Here is a 17,426-nt window from a genome sequence, read left to right on the forward strand (position 1 = left end):
TAATGATTAGGAGGAGGTGGTACAAACAGCTGAATAGGATGGACAATCAATCAGGATGTGCCTTACTGTAAGTTGTATCTGACAGACTGAGCAGAGTGGAGGATCTTCTCTTAGAAGTAAATGTTTGTGGGTGAGGAAGGTATGCCCAATGTGCAGTCTTGTCAATATAACTTCTTCCCGTCTATTTGTAAGTGAGCTAGGATGCCACGAACATATTTTTTTTATTCTGCGGAGTTTATTGCATGGCTGGTCCCTCCAAAGTTGTTTCCAAATGGAAGTATATTTGGTATGAAATACGTCCCTATAATCTGTAAATGATACAAACTGAAAGTTATCTTGTATATTAAGATCTGGATTTTTTGTAGCTTGGTCTGCATGATTATTTCCTGGGATTTCAACATGGCTGGGACAGAATCAATGTAACTAGCGTGTCTAATTTCAGAAAAATCCAGCCATTCTGTGACATCAACTATATGCTTGCACCCTCGTGCTGGTTGGACCATTAGTAATCTTTGGTATATGCCTCCTATCTTCTTCCAGTCACATAGTTCCCTGAGGAGCTGTTGTGGCCACCAACAAATTCCTCCAACTGCATCGATCATGTGCTATACGAGTGGCATCGCAAAATGCTATGCCCAAAAGTTCACTGATCCCATCCTTCCAACTAGTTGCAGGTCTTCCTTTAACAGCAGTACAGCAGTTTTTGGAGTTGGTTGGTTATTAGGAGTTTAATGGCTCTTCAGCATCTAAAGCTATTGTGCACCAAAGGTTCTGTTATGGTCTCTGTGGCATCAGATAATGTGGTGGTATGCCATTGCCTACCACATTATCTGCCTCATATGTAAAGCCTAAAATTATTATGCTGGAAGCAACCATTAATTAAAAAGGACTGATTAATGGTGGCTTGAAGCAGCAAAAGCCATATTTTGTCTCCAAAGTAAAGTTCCATCATATCCTACCTTTTCTGTCATGCAGTACTGGTTACCATTTGATACTATGGCACAGGCAGGCATCATAGCAAGATCCAATATTCAGTCATCTACCTACCTGCATCAATATTTACAAAAGAAAAACCCTTTGTGTCAATGACAAATTATGGGAGTGAAGTTGAAAAATATGTAATTAATGATATTGAAATTTCACACGATTATTTAATGAAAAAAAAAAAAACCTTTCGAGCCTAGAGGACAGTAAGGCTCCTGGGGTTGATGGCAAATACCCATAATCTTAAGGGAGGCAGCAAGTGAGTGTATTGAACCATTGAGACTAATTATGAGAGCATCACTGGACTCGGGAGCAATTCCATTGGATTGGAAAAGTGCCAATTTATCTCCAATACACAACAGCGGTTCTAAGAGTGAAGTGGGAAATTACCAACCGGTTAGTCTAACTTCAGTAGTTGGGCAAATCATGGAGGCAATGATCAAGGGCAGAATTCAGAATTATTTAGATAGAAATCTGAGGGATCATGTTTAATAAATCTGGTTAGCTATTTTGACAGAGTCACGTCATGAGCTGGATTTAGGGAATAATTTCGATATTGTTATTTGGATTTCAGCAAAACATTTGACTCAGTCCCACATGAGCAGTTACTTTATAAGCTGGGACAGGTTGGAATCACAGGGAAAATCCTTAGATGGATGGCACGATGTCTTCACAGCAGAAGGCAGTGATATAAATGGTTATTCCTCACATTGGGTTTATTTAAGAAGTGGGGTTCCCCAAGGATCAGTATTAGGACCACTGTTGTTTTTGATTTTCAGAAATGACATTGACGAAGAGATAGAGGGAGCGATGTATAAATTTGCAGATGATGTAAAGATTGGTAGAGTAGTTAATGATCACAGACAAGAGCTTCTTCAGAGTGACCTAGATAGACTTCAGGGATGGTCAGAAAAATGACAGCTATACTTTAATCCAGCAAAGTGTAAGCTATACCTGGGGAACAGCAACTGCAAAATAACTTATACACTTGGTGGAGTTGAACTAAAGCCAGTAGTGGAGGAAAGGGACTTGGGTGTTTTGATATGGCCAGGCTGTTGTTGTTGAGGTTAACGACACATAGGCTGCTAGGACCATATTGTGTCTTTCTAATGGTGAATATGAAATATTAGATATGGCCAGGCATGAAGTTCTCCGAGCATTGTAGACAGGTTGCAAGGAAGGCCCATGGTGTCCTATCAATGATTTATCAAACATTTGCAAGTACAGATAAGGACATCATAATCCAATTATATAAGGTTATTGTTAGACAACACTTGGAAAACTGTGTTCAAGTATGGAGACCGCACCTAAAGAAAGACATTATGCTTCTTGAAAGTGTCCAAAGATGGGCAACTCGCCTGATGAGATCAGCAAAAGGGAGTCCATATAAGGATAGACTTTGAATATGTGGGTTGCAGAGCTTGGAAACTAGGCACCTTAGAGGAGACTTGATTAAGGCTCTGAGAGGCAAAAGTAAAATGAATGAAGACAAAATTTTCATGGTTATAAATGATTCTAGAACTAGGGGCCATAAATTCATGTTTCGGGGGAGATGTTTAGTTGGATTACAAGACGTTTTACTTTAGCCAGCAAATTATAAATTACTGGAATAAGTTATGGATGGTAGAGGCTGACAGTTTGGTGAAATTCAAAGGTCAGCTGGATAGTTACCTATGGGAGGAGGGAAACATTTTGTCTATTTCCCTTTCTTTTATTAATTATTTTATTTCTTTTTTTTTTTTGGCTGGTGCAGCCTAAGCCATAGGCTTCCTTACACCATGTGGCCATTGTTAATACCTCATCTGTCATGCAGTACTGGTCATTATTTGATATGGCTGACATCCAATATCCAATATTGGATATTGGATTTGGTGATTAGACTATCAGCGCATCTTTTCTGTGAGCATTAACTGGAGAGAGTGAGTAATATGTACATGGAGGCTACATTATGTTAAGAAGTTAGATATATTCTTGCTATATGTACTCTATATCTAAAAATTCAATTAATAAAATATGCCTTTTATGTTAATCTTGTCTGTATCAATGCATCACGAAAAGTCAAAGTAATGGAATAAAAATCACTAAAAAGAACAATCTTGTCATAACTTCAAATTCATTTAACTAACGTACGTGCTTTAAGTTCTTTTTGCAAGAACCCATCTATAATCTCCCAAGTTCCACTTTTTCTATCAGAATCAAGGGTAATGGAGATAGCATAAGAAGTGGCAGCTGATGGATATCTTGAAACTTCCACATGTCGACAGTCTTTAGACTGTCGACATGGATTCCAAGAATCACCAATGTCAATCCATTAGTGATATCTTGGTTTATGTTGTTGTTGTTTGTTATTTGGTTTTTAGGAGCATTAGCAACTAAGGCCATATTGCTCCGGGATATGTGGTGGTCATTTCCTGACCTTTCCACATCCTCCGTATTTGGTGGTGACGGGCTGGAACCCCGGTCTAATCGAGAAGCGCGTGCTACGCACTACTGCTCCTTCCCACCTGGCTACGGAGGCACCTGATCTTGGTTTATGCTACTCTTTTTTAGATTAACTCTGTGGAAAAGTTCAGAGAAATTAAAGCAGTTGTCCTCAACATTCTAAGGCTTTTGAGAATGGTATAAGCCTTCTTAATAAGCTCCATCTTATTGCCTGCATTCCATTCTTTTGCAATTAGTTTCCTCCAATGCACTATGTGATGCCTCTGTCTTCTACACTAATGTTGGAGGTCTGCAAGGTTCCAGTCTCTTACTTCTGTATATTACCTACCTTCCCACAACTAGAAATCCTGTCCATAGTTTTGATGATGATATCACACCATGTTTTACCTCCCAGTTTGAAAAAAACATAACTTACTCTCTCAACTTTTCAAATCTGCACTACCATACTCGGTTCACCCTAACTTTTTAATCCCAAAATAAATGTGTTCATGTAATGCACTCACTGGTCAGTTTCCGAAGCATCACTATACTGTTTAGCAACTCTCCAATAAGTACTTTACTTGAATTCAACTTTATTTCTTTTCATTTCATCATCAATTCATGATGTGCATTTGTTTATCAGGATTAAAATTAGAGAATGACCAAGCCAGTTTTTGCTATATGCCTTCTCTCTCTCTCCAGATATTTCATTCAGCATGTTCTGAATCATCATCTGTAATTCCACCTCTTTTTAAAAAAAAAGTCATTAGTCCAGTTTAATTCAACCAATGTTAACAATCTACTGTTGGGTGAAAGATTTATTTTAGGGTGAACTGATCAATTGATGAGGTCATTCTCTCTCTCAAGAAAATAATTAGAACATTTTCTTTTAAAGAGCATCTATAATTAATAGTACATTCTTTTTTAATTAAATGATTCATTAAAAATAATGAATGGCACATTTTATTGCAGTTAAGAAATGTTGTGGTCTTTAATTGCATTTGCTATGGTGCATTTCATTAGAAAATGTATTGCATTGTCCAAACCAAATTTACAAGCATATTACTTCAATTTATGAAACAACTAATTTTTTCCAGCTATTTTGATCGCTCATATTATTCAAACTAAGGCTAGTTTCAACATGTAGTGATGATTGGGACAGCAAAGTTGTCCAAATTTGCAAATCTTAACACATTCTCTTATCTGTTTGTTAAGAAGTTGCTTCTTTCATCTGGTGTAGATGTCTCCTCCAGAACAGGTTGAATAGCATTGATCTAGTCAATATCCATTCACATTCTAATTCCAAACTCACAGAACTAACTTTTTTTTTTTTTATGTCTGTTCTTTGGAACAACTTTCCTTTGTGGATATTTCCTGAAAATTATAATCTTTGGATTTTGAAGTTAAATGTCAGCAAGTATATTCTCTTCTCAACCATCAAACCCTACACTTACAAACTCAGTACTACATGTTCTAATATCCTTTGGAGTGACCACTAAAAAAAAAATTATTGCCTATATTCTAAACCACGAGAAGAGTGAAAATCCACAAACATTAAAAATTTTATATTGTAATGAGTTAAATCTCTCATTCTATTCCAAATGCAGCTTAAAGTTTGTAGTATGGTATGGTTCAACCACTTTCAAAAAAGGTAATTATATGCTCTTTGTAATACATGAAAAAATGTAAATCTGTACATTACTTTAACCGAAACACGTACATCTGAGAATGCTGTTTACTTTTGCATTAGTCTATAATGCCTTATGTCAATACATTTCTGGATCAGTTATGAATAGTTCCAAGAAGGAAACCATAAGCCCCCCATTTTAAAACTATTATCCTGCGTAATATGAAGTTCATTCATTTAAAGTCATAGTTCAAGTTGGATCCTTGGATTCCAAAGCTATTTTTACCATTTAATTCAACGATAATGTAAATTGTGCATATGTATTATGGGTCATGATACTTATGTCGGCAGATATATTTAAAAATGTACTTATAACCCAATTTTTCCCCTCTTACATATAATTCAAATACGCACAGGGATCCTCAGTTGGCTACACGTCAAATCTTCTATACAGATAAATGTTTGAAAGATGCATTATCTTTCAAAAATTATTTCTGTTATGAAAATAATGAAGCCAACCTCATAAAAGTCAAAACATACTACATTTTAACCCTAACATTAACGCAAACAAACACCGGTTCATCATTTAAAATACAGCAATACTTACCTCAGATTCAGCAAAACGGTTACTGGAGTTCACATAAGAAAGCTTTACACACACAAACAGAATCTTACTGTAACAGCAGCACATAAATATGAATTTTGTTTAAATATACATGAAACCAAAGACTGAAATTATTTTTAATTTCACAAAGACAACACATCAGCAAACACGAACTCCATAACGCGCTAATCCTGAACCAGATGCAAACGCGCAGTCTGACGTACACTGCTTCACTTTCACGTGCGACCTGTTGGAACTGGTCATTCCACTCTGGTAACGAGGGTAGTTATAGTTAAGGGGTGTACTTCATAAGATTTCTTATATGTGATGAATATTTAAATGTTTAGCTATAATTTCTGATTTATATTTTGCAAAGCGAAGTACGTAAGTAATGCTGGTAAACAGTGTTGCTAAAATAATAAGGCTATCTATAATAAATGTGGTGGTACTTCGTAATGTAAGTCACACTATTGCATAATTGTTAAACCAGAACAAATTAGAGGGTAATAGCCAAAAAATTGTGTGCATGAGTATTGGAAAGGAAGGGCAAGTGGTCTTACCCACAAAATCTTAGGCAATATTATTTTTTTAACATCGCTTAATACTTTTTAATAGGCAGATATTGGCTTTCATAATGCATGTGCTCTCACAGCTGTTTTGATCATTAAATATATATACTGAAAAGGCAAGTACATAACGGAATCTTGCTAAAATAATGCGAGTAGCCCTAATAACCACTATTATAAAGTTAATGTTATTTTAGCAAGATATGCATGTAGTCACTGACTTTCTGGTAAATGATTATGTGCAAAGGGAATGAATTTCCCTAGTCAGTAATGCAGTATTTACTTATTGCATAATCAGAGATTTAATTTGAAGGCATTACCACTCGAAACTACATTTTAGTTACATGAAAGATCTATTTATTTATTTTTTCCATTTGCTAACTGAATACGGTTCGGTTCACCTTCGGACCACTGTTAGTTCCAGCCAATTTTCCAATAAGGTTTTAGTTTACTCCTGAATTAAATATTCGAATCTCCCTCTGGCGGAACTCTATGGTAACCAATTATAGTAACGTATAGAACATTTTTTTTTGAAAGGAAGTGCTGACATGTTTCTCGTTAATATCTTTCAGCATATTTATTATAGGTGCGGTTCTTAAGCATCCCCATGAAACGTAGGATGCTTTTCAGTGTGATTTAAAATATTTACAGCTTAAAGCGCTAAAAATTTAAAGCGTTATGCACCTTCAAGTTACTTCATCGCTGATTGCGGAAGTAAGGCAATGTCCTGAAATAGATTTTAATCTGTGTTCTGGGTATCCCCAGGGCTTCCAAGGGGATGACATGAAACTCAACATTTTTTTTGTAATAAAATTATAGAAATTGTTGAAATAGTTTATTCGATACTCCAGTTTATGGGTACACCTCCGGAGCAAGGGGCTTCTTTTGCTTGAACCCGTACCGAATTACTGGCGTAGACTAACATCTTTTTTCACTAGCCAAAAATGAAAGTCTTAAAAACCCAGACTTCTTTTGGTATAAAGGATCCCTACCTCACTCAGTACCTAAGTGAGGTAGGGATCCTTTAAGTCCGTAGTAGTTGTATTGTCTTGAGGAAGTTTTCAAATTTTAGTTCCTGTTAATTTAATTTAACTCACATCTGGTGAGTATGGGCTTGGCACACCCAGGGTCCTGAGCTGGATATCATCATTCTTCTCTTTCTTGGTGATTCCTTTCTACTTTTGTTTCTCTCTCTCTCTCAGGGTAACTTGGGAATTTTTTTTTCGCTGGTGCAGTATAAGCCTCAGGCTTCCTTGCACCATATGGCTAATAATAATAATAATAACTGTTAATGAAATTTTTCTCCCTGAATAACCACTCTAATACCGTGTTAGTTTTTTTAAAATTTAGTTTATTTAGGCTTATTGACTAAATGTACTGTACAATTAGATAATATTTTGGGAACAGTACATTTAGTCAATAAGCCTAAATAAACTAAATTTTAAAAAAACTAACACTGTATTAGAGTGGTTATTCAGAGAGAAAAATTTCATTAACAGTTAAATTAAATTAACAGGAACTAAAATTTGAAAACTTCCTCAAGACAATACAACTACTACGGACTTAAAGGATCCCCAAAATGTTACCTAATTATGTAGTACATTTAGTCAATAAGGCTAAATAAACTAACTTTTAAAAACCCACATGGCATAAGAGTGGTTATTTAAAGAGAAAATTTTCATGAAAGATTACTGCCTAATGTCATTTTCTAATTATATTAGCTGTTCATATTTTATATTGTAAGAAAACCAAAATGGGTCAAAGGAAATAATCAAATTATCTGGAGCTGAAAATAGAACATGCAAGGCCGAGAAATGAGAAATGCATGTGGGCTGGAAAGGTTTATATAGGCTGTCACAGTACTTCTGTGTCTGTTCAAGTGGCTGAGCTATATGCAAAGAAAAGCAGCAATGACTTCTTTACTTATGTCAACAGTAGAAGGAAGAAGTTGAATCATATTGGTCCACTTTATGTTAATTGTTGATGAACTTGCTCAGGTTGCTGACAAACTGAATAGTTCAAACTTTCCCGATTAATAAAGGGGAGGATCAAAAGCAGACAAATAATTACTGACCCCCTGTTAGTTTAATTTCTGTTCCAGGAAAAATAATGGAGTCACTGGTTAAAGAAATAATGCAGGACCATCTAGACCCCTAGTACTGTTCACAGATTATAAAATGAATATACAAAGTATATGTAAAGGTTGATGGCCTCTTCAGTGGCAAGCACAAATTCATAATAACCTACTTCAAATTAAACCTGTACCAAAATTATGGGCTTCCAGCCTCATTGCAAACAGACAAGAAGAATCAATTCTAGCCAGAGCCAGAATTGGCCATACTCATTTAGCCCATCTGTTCCTTTTGTCAGGGAATAACCCTCCTCAGTGTAATCATTGTCATGCAGTGCTTGGAGACTAGGCACTTGTGAGGAAATTTGATTGAGAAGATTAAGACCTTGAATGCATTGAGTTAGCTAGCTCAGTACTGATGGAAGCCCTTCTCTTGTCTGCGCACATGAGGGGTCATATCTTCAAATTGCAGGATGGTTGTAGGTCAGATGTGTAGAAATTTGCCTTCAGCCAGAGGGTGGTTGATTTGTTAGAAGAAACTCCCATTTGGTGTTGTAGTGCTGGGTAGTTTGAATAAATTTGAGGAAGCACTAGATACTCTTAGAAGGGATAAGGTGGGAAGTGTTGGTTTTTTTTTGGCCGACACTATAGAAGTTTGCTTTCATGCATTTGTCATTAATAACTACTACTAATCATAATAATAATTAAAGGCAAAGACTCATACTGCAGAGAAAGGCTCCATGAGAGCTTTTCTAAAAGTCAAATGGTGACAGAACATTGGAAGCGTGAATGAAAGATTATTTATTCTCATTTACAATAGTATTAGCTGAAAGTGGTGATTATGTGTGAAAGAGCCGTTTTACAAATTTTCAAAGACCTGAAATACCAAATGATTCCTCATTTTTTTTTTAATGATGAAAAATGTTATTTCTATTTTACTTTACCTGTTGTTAGTAAGGATGAATAAGGGTGTATCTTTGTAATATGTTCATACTTCTGCTAAGCTATCATTTTCTTTAATCCTAAGGCCATCCTTTATAATGAATTTTAAAGGATTTTAAAACTTTGAGGTGAAAGCCTTATTGCTACCTTATTTAAACATTACAATAAATGATTGTTTTGGTTTTCAAAAAACTCTCCTGCTAAATCTCATTCACATTACACAACATCATAATGAGAAAATCAAATTGATTGCTGCAAACATAGTATTAGCTTTGCTGAATTATTGCAGCTTTGAAGGTTTGTTGACTGAGGGTTACTAGTTCTTTAAGTAAAATATGTAGTGCATCTCTAAAGTCAAGTAGGTAGTTCTTTGGCATTGAGGGTACTGAGAGTTTCCCGAACTGTTAAATGCTCACATTTGGGGCTTTTACCTACACCCCGGGGGCTCACATCTGGTGAGTATGGGCTTGGCAAACCCAGGGTCCTGAGCTGGATATCATCATTCTTCTCTTTCTTGGTGATTCCTTTGTACTTCTCTCTCTCTCTCTCTCTTCTTTCTTTCTCAGGGGGTAACTCGGGAATTTTTTTTTTTTTTTTTTGGCTGGTGCAGCATAAGCCTCAGGCTTCCTTGTACCATATGGCTAATAATAATAATAATAATAATAGATAATAATCAGTGGAAGGGACATGGAAAACTATTAATGAAACTTATGCAAATTATCAACTTATTGATACAGTGGTGCTTTTTAAGTATTGCCATATAAAATATGCATAGTACCTTACTGATGACTGTTCTATGAAACAATGGGAGGCACACCTTCACTAATAAGATGCTTGCAGAGTTATTTTTTGTTTTAATCTGTTTTTATGGTGAGTAGGATTTAAACTTGCATTATTATCCATCTTCAATTGTCAGATTGGTTTCTGTCCTCTAAGATGACCTTGCATGCCCAGTCTTTAAATGCTGACTTTAATGAATATGAATGAATTCATATGTGTTATAAAATAAAGACTGCACATTCTTGATTTGCTCTTCCTCTGTGATGAAGATCATCTAGGCTGTCCATAGCATTGTGGACTGACTACAGATAAGTATCTTTTGGTGTCATGATCAGTTTAATGCTACCATAGTATTTGTACCATGGTATACAATCTGTACCTGCACTTGGTACAAATTGTTTATAAGCAGCATAATCTGGTTCTGATCATAAACCACCAACCAGTGTCATCTATCTTTGACAGCTGCCCCTGTATTCAGTATTGATCTCAGGATTTTCCAAAGGGGCCTGAAATGGTGTTCTGTGGAATCATTGAGCTTTAATCATCATGTAGCAATAAAGAAATCCACATTAATTTGATCAATGGGGGGGGGGGGCTTATCTCCATTAGTTCCTGTTTGAGACTGCCAGTGCCTGTATTCCCTCATCAGTATATATGGCGCCTCCGTGGGCAGGAGCAGCAGTGCGTAGCACACGCTTCTTGATTAGACCGGGGTTCGAGCCCGTGACCACCAAATACGCAGGATGCGGAAAGGTCAGGGAATGACCACCGCATATCCCTGGAGCAATATGGCCTTAGTTGCTAATGCTCCTAAAAACCAAAAATAACATAACATAACCTCATCAGTATCATTTAGGAAGATAAAAAAACAGTGGAGGCGTGCACACTGATCCCTATGGGATATCATTTGCTATTTTAGTACAAACTTAAGGAGGTACTAGACAATTTCTTGGAAGAAGTGTGTAGTGTTTTTTTTTTTGGCTGATGCTACATAAGCTTGCATCATTTGCTCTACTACTGAGTGATTAGAAAAAGGAAGAAAGATTCCTGAATCAGATTAGCTTCATCTATTAACTAGGACTGATATTAGACTAATTTGAAAGATCAGACTGTTTAATGGCAAGTTTCCATTAGCTCACAATCATAAAGTGTAATGGGAATAAATTCTCTCTGCAAGACTGTGAACATCCTAGGAGAAGCATTTCCTCAAATATCAGTAGTAGCGATATTTAGTCCAACCTTTATGTAAATAAAATCTCAAGCTGAAAAATGTAAAATTAATTTTCATATAAATACATCCTTCGCATTGGATGAAGCCATTTTGGCTATCACAACTGAAAGAGTTTGTAGCCAAAGCTCATGATTGTGCAGCTGGTATCAATGGAAGTTTTAAATCTACTACAACTTTATTTTTCTAGAAAATGTTTTTCTCAGTTCATGGAAAAGACCTTTCAAATCCCAGGAATTATCACCATACATTGATTTCTAGATGTCTGCCTAGCTCATGAAAGTGTTCATGAGCTAAGCAACTTCCCCTATTTGTTCAAAACTTTCTGCAACCTTGCTTCTTCCAAGTTTGCTAATAATATATGCTCCCAGCATTATATAAAGGAAAAAGGAGTATCACATGGATCAGCATTTTGCTCTCACACTTATATGAACTAAACTCATTACTTTCCAAATTCAGTACAAACATACCTCTTTGTAGATGATCTATCAATATTGTGCCACACTCAAGATATGTCATGACAACTGAAAGTCTATAAATAGAACCACTGCATGGAAAACCTACAGTGACTATTAACTCTCAACAGAAAAGACATATATTTCTGTAAAAAGTGTAAATGACGTCCAGACCCCCAGATACATTTACAGGATGGTATCATCTCATCTACAAATAACATGCAATTTGCTGGACTAATACTAGATAAATAACTTCCTAGCACATATAAAGCAAATACAAACCAATTTTCTGAAAAAAAGAAAAAAAAAAAAAACATTTATTGAGCAATATCTACAAAAAACAGGCACTGGCTGTGTTAGCCTCAATCTCTATCGATCTTTAATCACATTAAGTTTGGACTGTGACACTTCAAATCTACAACCCAGGAAGAGTGCACTATCACTCTTCCTGGGTTGTAGATTTGAAGCTGGACAGGTTCAAGCCAGCAATGCTCTCAGAATTACTTTGGGAGCTGTCAGAACTTCCCCAGCTCAAAGCCTATATGTGGAAACTCAAAATGTTACTCGTAAACTATGTATCCTATTTGGCCATACCACTTCAAACCTCAATGAACAGTGGAATACATAAAAAAATCCCCATGCAAAGAAACTTGCTGGTATTAGACTTTAAGGGATCACTTCATATTGGAATCTGCAGATTGGCAAAATTCACCAAGATATGAAGCCTTCTGATCCTCTGCAGACCACAGTTTTGGTCAAATGTGATAGTTATTTCAGCCAGCTGGGAAAATATTCCCTTGCAGGCCTGAATACAAGACATCTTTGTGCTATCTACACCCAAAATTAGGCGCCTCCGTAGCCTGGTGGGAAGGAGCAGCAGTGCGTAGCACGCTTCTTGATTAGACCGGGGTTCGAGCCCGTCACCACCAAATACGGAGGATGCGGAAAGGTCAGGGAATGACCACCGCATATCACGGAGCAATATGGCCTTAGTTGATAATGCTCCTAAAAACCAAATAACAAACAAACAAACCCAAAATTATGCTCAATGTAATAAAATATGCACAGATAGCTTGAAATCAGATAACACGGTGCTGCTGCAATCGTACCTGCTTTCACTGTTTTCTGCCTATTTACCAACAGAGTTGAACATTTTCTCTGCAGGACGTTTTCCGATCTACCTAGTTCTTAAGCAGTTAGATTGTCACATCCGCACTAGTAATCTCTATCACGTCAGTTCAGAATGAGACACAATTATATCCTGCTGCAATAAATCAAAGTGATCCGAATACAAGACAGAGAACATATTGGGGTATTCTGTTAGATCCCAGCCCATTTGAATACTCCGAAATGAAATCCTTTTTCCATATTATAATTTTTTTTACTTGATCTAAACCTTGGGTTCCTAATTAATGTGCTAAGGCTGTTCAAGCCTTAGCACATGTAGAATATCGAAATTGCTTTGTATTCAAATCTCCAGCTTCAATTTTTGCCTACACTATAAAGGTCACAATAATTGTAAAACAATTATTAATAACTCTGACCTCAACTTTGAACAGCATGAGTAAAAAAAAAAATTTTTTTTTTTTCTAAATAGTCGAGCATTCTGGTTTCCTATGAAAGCTATTAGCCACAACTTCTATCCATCAGTCCTCTTACTTCTGTATCAAAGATATTGGTAAATTACTTGTCATACCCAGCACACTTCCCTCGGTGCCTCCCATGGACTCATCTTTGGACAAATTCAATGGAAAAATTTGGTGAAATTCAAGCAGCTGCCCTTATCATTTCTAAGGTTTGCTGTTATGTCTGCTGTAAAGGTCTTCTATACAAGCTCTGACTTTGTGGCTTAGCAATTGTTTTTTTTTTTTCTCTTTGCTGTTTGGGTCAGTTTTCTTTGTTCACTTTTTACATCAGGTGTGGTAGAATGCCTTCCATATTCTTCTGCACTAATGATAGTGTCTCCAAGGTTCATTTATTTCTTCCACTCTTTTGTAGTGCTACAACTGTCTTGGTTGGTTGGCTGTTATACAATTTTAGCCACATTAGCAACTTAGACCATATTGCACCATATAGAATAAAACTAAGTTACTTATGTTGTGTATTCAATTTGCTGTTTGTTGAACGAAAATCCCGAATTTCCAGGAGGTTAAAAAACAATTTTACCCTTGCTTGAGGCCGACTAACTCAGCCATGTTGTGAAAAAGACCCATAAAACTCCTTGTGTCATTGATGGGATTCGAACTCAGGTCTTTCCACTCAGTGCAGGGAGGATGGTGATTATGCCGATGCGTTACACACGAGGGAATAATTGTCTTCATTACAGGCACACTTCCTTCAGATGCTTCAAGAAGAGCCCAGTCTACAATCACTGTGGTGAGGGCCATCTTTATAATGATTGCAACATCATATCAACTTAAAGCATACGTGAGCAAATGTTCGTCAACACAACTTGCTAATTTAACACAACACTTGAAATATATTAGACCACTTGTGAGAATCCTCTCCACCAACTGAAATTAAGTTTCTGTTGAGAGGTTACCGCCCCTACCACGAGAAGGTGGGGTCCTACTATCTAACATTACACAGATTTAATACATGCCTTTGTCTCAAGTGCTCTTATCAAGTTAAATACACCAAATTTAAAAAATATACTCTATGTATTATTTACACCATCACCATATTTACAAATTATACACTGGGCGGTTATAAAATAAGTTTTCCTATTCAGGAGATCCTAGTGTCAAAACGGTTAGAGTTAGTGCTTTGAAAATTGGTGGGTATGTCACTTAGGGTATGGGGAAGCGATTTGTAGGGAAAAAATAGTTCAAATTTCTGCCACCATAGGGAAAGTGGTACTGCACATATGTAAAAGTTGTCATTTACTTCAAGACACTGCTTATGCAAATGACATCCTGTTAGATAAAAACAGAAAGGCCAACACCACCATCAATAACCATTATGGCTCTTACAAAAAAGGAATGCTCTTTTAGTAAAACTATTCTACCAGAATAATAGTAACACTAATGCAGCACTACTTGAATATTGGAAACTTAAATGTTTGCATAAAGCACCTTTGACATCAGTGGGACTTCGACAACTAATAAATTTGAAGCGACCAGGGAGTTAGGTGTAATTCCAGGCAGGAGATGACCACGTATCGGAACGGAGGTAGTGGATGAAGTGGCGGTTGCAATGGTCAGAATACAAAACGTTACCAGTCAGTTGTGCCAAGAGACCTGAACCTTACTTAGTCTACTGTACTTAAAATGCTTCGAATAATTTTATGCTGGTTCCCATACAAGATTCAGATAGCGCAAGAACTAAAGTCTTGTGATCAGCAATAACGAATAGACTTTACTGTATATTTTCTGGCTTGTATGGAACTTGACGATACATGGGTTCAAATGATCTTGCGGTCTGATGAAGTGCATTTCACTGTTCATGGGGCTGTAAATGCTGAATATGGGGAACTGAAATGTTCCCCATATTCGGTAACTGCCGAATATGGGGAACATTTGTAAGGGCCCATAACCGAATATGGACCCCTACAAAGTCCATATGTTACAGTATGGTTCACAGCAGAGTTTATAATCGGATCATTTTTCTTTGAAGAGTCTACATCTCATGGCCCTGTAAGGTGTACGGTAACTAGTGCACGGGACTGTGCTCTTCTAAGAGATCACATTATTCCCACTCTGAAAGAAAGGCAATGCTTGGAGACCATAGTGTTTATGCAAGATGGTGCGCCTGCCCACATTGGTTGACAAGTGAAGGAACTGCTCCGCAACATTCGGAAATGATCGCATCATTTGTAGAGCACCGGTGGCCTTTTTGAGCATTATTAATGGGTCTATCTGTTCACCGTTTCATCTCATTCCCTTGCACCATTATTAAGAAAAAAAAATTGTGTTACCTTACTTTTTGGAAACCCCTTGTACTTTTCGTTTAAACACTCTTTATATAAAGAACAGCTAAAAATAATAGTATGCTCACTGTTTTCTCTCTCCACATCTACAATTCATGCTTTCAACCAATCCTAATTGCTGTAACCGAGATTTAAATCCATGCCCAGTTAAAACCATAGTTTGTTATATACACGATGACGGCCAATTCTTATTCCTCCATTGTATTCATTTGAGGTATTACACTATCCGACATACTATTGAGTCTCCCCAACGTTCTTACCATATCCTATAACTCCCATTTTCAAATCTTTTCTTTTCATGCTTCACCATTTGTCTACCCTAATACTTAGATATTATCGGAAATAAAACCGCACTCCATAAATCTGAACAGACTCGTTTCTTTTAGTTAATTACATCAGGAATCTTACCATAATTACTAAATCAATTGACTGCTTCCCTAACATCACCTAACTAGATACACAGCTTGGCAAGCTCTAGTTATAGCAAGGAGTGCCAGTTTTTGGGCTGCTTGCAAATGTCTTCTTTCAAAGACATGATTAATAGCAATACCATGCTCCATGGGCATATGTAATTATTGGGATGAAAATGCATTGGTTGTACCAATGCATTTTCATCCCAATCCCAATGCCTTTCCTTTCACACTCCATTCTGTTCGTACTATTTTTCTAATTTACCCATATATTTTATTAACTTTCTCTTAAATATTTGCCCTCATGGTAGCACAGTTGGTAGGATCGCTGCCCTCCCCACATCAGTAAAGAAAAGACCTGAGTTGGAGTCCCGTCGATGACTTGAGGAATTTTATGAGCTTCATAACGTGGTTGATTAGTCTGTCTCAGGCGATTGTATTGTATTGTATGTATACATGTCAAGGGTGACACCCAGACTAATGTCCATCTCCACCTATATATTCTGTATCAAACAAAAAATAATAATAAGCACAGGCCTCTTTGCCACCAGGGAGCAGGCACTATCTGAGTGCCTGATACCTGGTGCCCATCCCTAAGACATGAAACCGGGCCAGGGTCTACTGTTCTGTCAGTGCAATTTGCACTAAAAATCCCGCACCCACCAGAAGTAGTGCAATACTGGAGGGTGCCATCAATCCTGCACCCAGGCTGCCCAAACCTGGAAGCCAGCAAAAAAAAAAAAAAATAAAAATAAATAAAAAATAAAATAAAGTAATAAAAATAAATAATACAATAAATAAGTAAATAACACAAAAAAATTATTAAATTAAAAATAATAATAATGAAATAAAACAAAAAAATTAATTATTAATTAAATTTAAAAAATAATAATACTAAAACAAAACAAAAAATATTAAATTAAAATTTTTATTAAAAAATTAATTATTAATTAAATTTAAAAAATAATAAAATAAAACAAAAAAATTATTTATTAATTAAATTTAAAAAATAATAAAATAAAACAAAAAAATATTTATTAATTAAATTTAAAAAATAATAAAATAAAACAAAAAATTATTTATTAATTAAATTTTCAAAATAATAATTAATATTATTATTATTCTGTCTCAGGCGAGGGTAGCATGGTTTTTTCTCCGGGAGACTCCCTCAGAACACATGCAATTTGCAGACAATATACATGGAGCAATATGGCCTTAGTCACCGATGCTCCTAAAATCCTACAACAACAACTTAAGCATTTAGCATGGGGTACGAAACTTAGTTTTTCATCCAACATAATTCCCAGATATTTCACCTGGCTGCTATAACCAACAGAGAGCACTCTCACTCTTACGGTGAGATTTCTATTTATACTCTATGTCCATTTAATGATATACAATTTGCTTTAC

At 36.2% G+C, this 17,426-nt stretch overlaps 1 protein-coding gene and 1 pseudogene across 3 annotated transcripts in view; both read right to left on the bottom strand.

Annotated features, from left to right (window-relative positions):
• LOC150077552 (ATP-dependent chromatin remodeler CHD5 pseudogene) overlaps nucleotides 1-5,820 on the bottom strand; it is a 49,560-nt pseudogene extending 43,740 nt beyond the window's left edge. For both annotated transcript variants that reach the window (XR_016547700.1, XR_016547699.1), the window contains exon 1: nucleotides 5,640-5,820. The product of XR_016547700.1 is annotated as an ATP-dependent chromatin remodeler CHD5 pseudogene, transcript variant X2 (transcript). The remainder of the gene's footprint in view (nucleotides 1-5,639) is intronic.
• The window catches only part of LOC150077553 (osmotic avoidance abnormal protein 3-like), a 425,893-nt gene that overhangs the window by 15,529 nt on the left and 392,938 nt on the right, over nucleotides 1-17,426 (bottom strand). The gene's annotated exons all lie outside the window — the stretch shown is intronic.

This window comes from Mastigoproctus giganteus, chromosome 12, assembly GCF_048544385.1.
Source record: "Mastigoproctus giganteus isolate SK-2022 chromosome 12, ASM4854438v1, whole genome shotgun sequence".
NCBI classification, from domain to species: Eukaryota; Metazoa; Arthropoda; class Arachnida; order Uropygi; family Thelyphonidae; genus Mastigoproctus; species Mastigoproctus giganteus.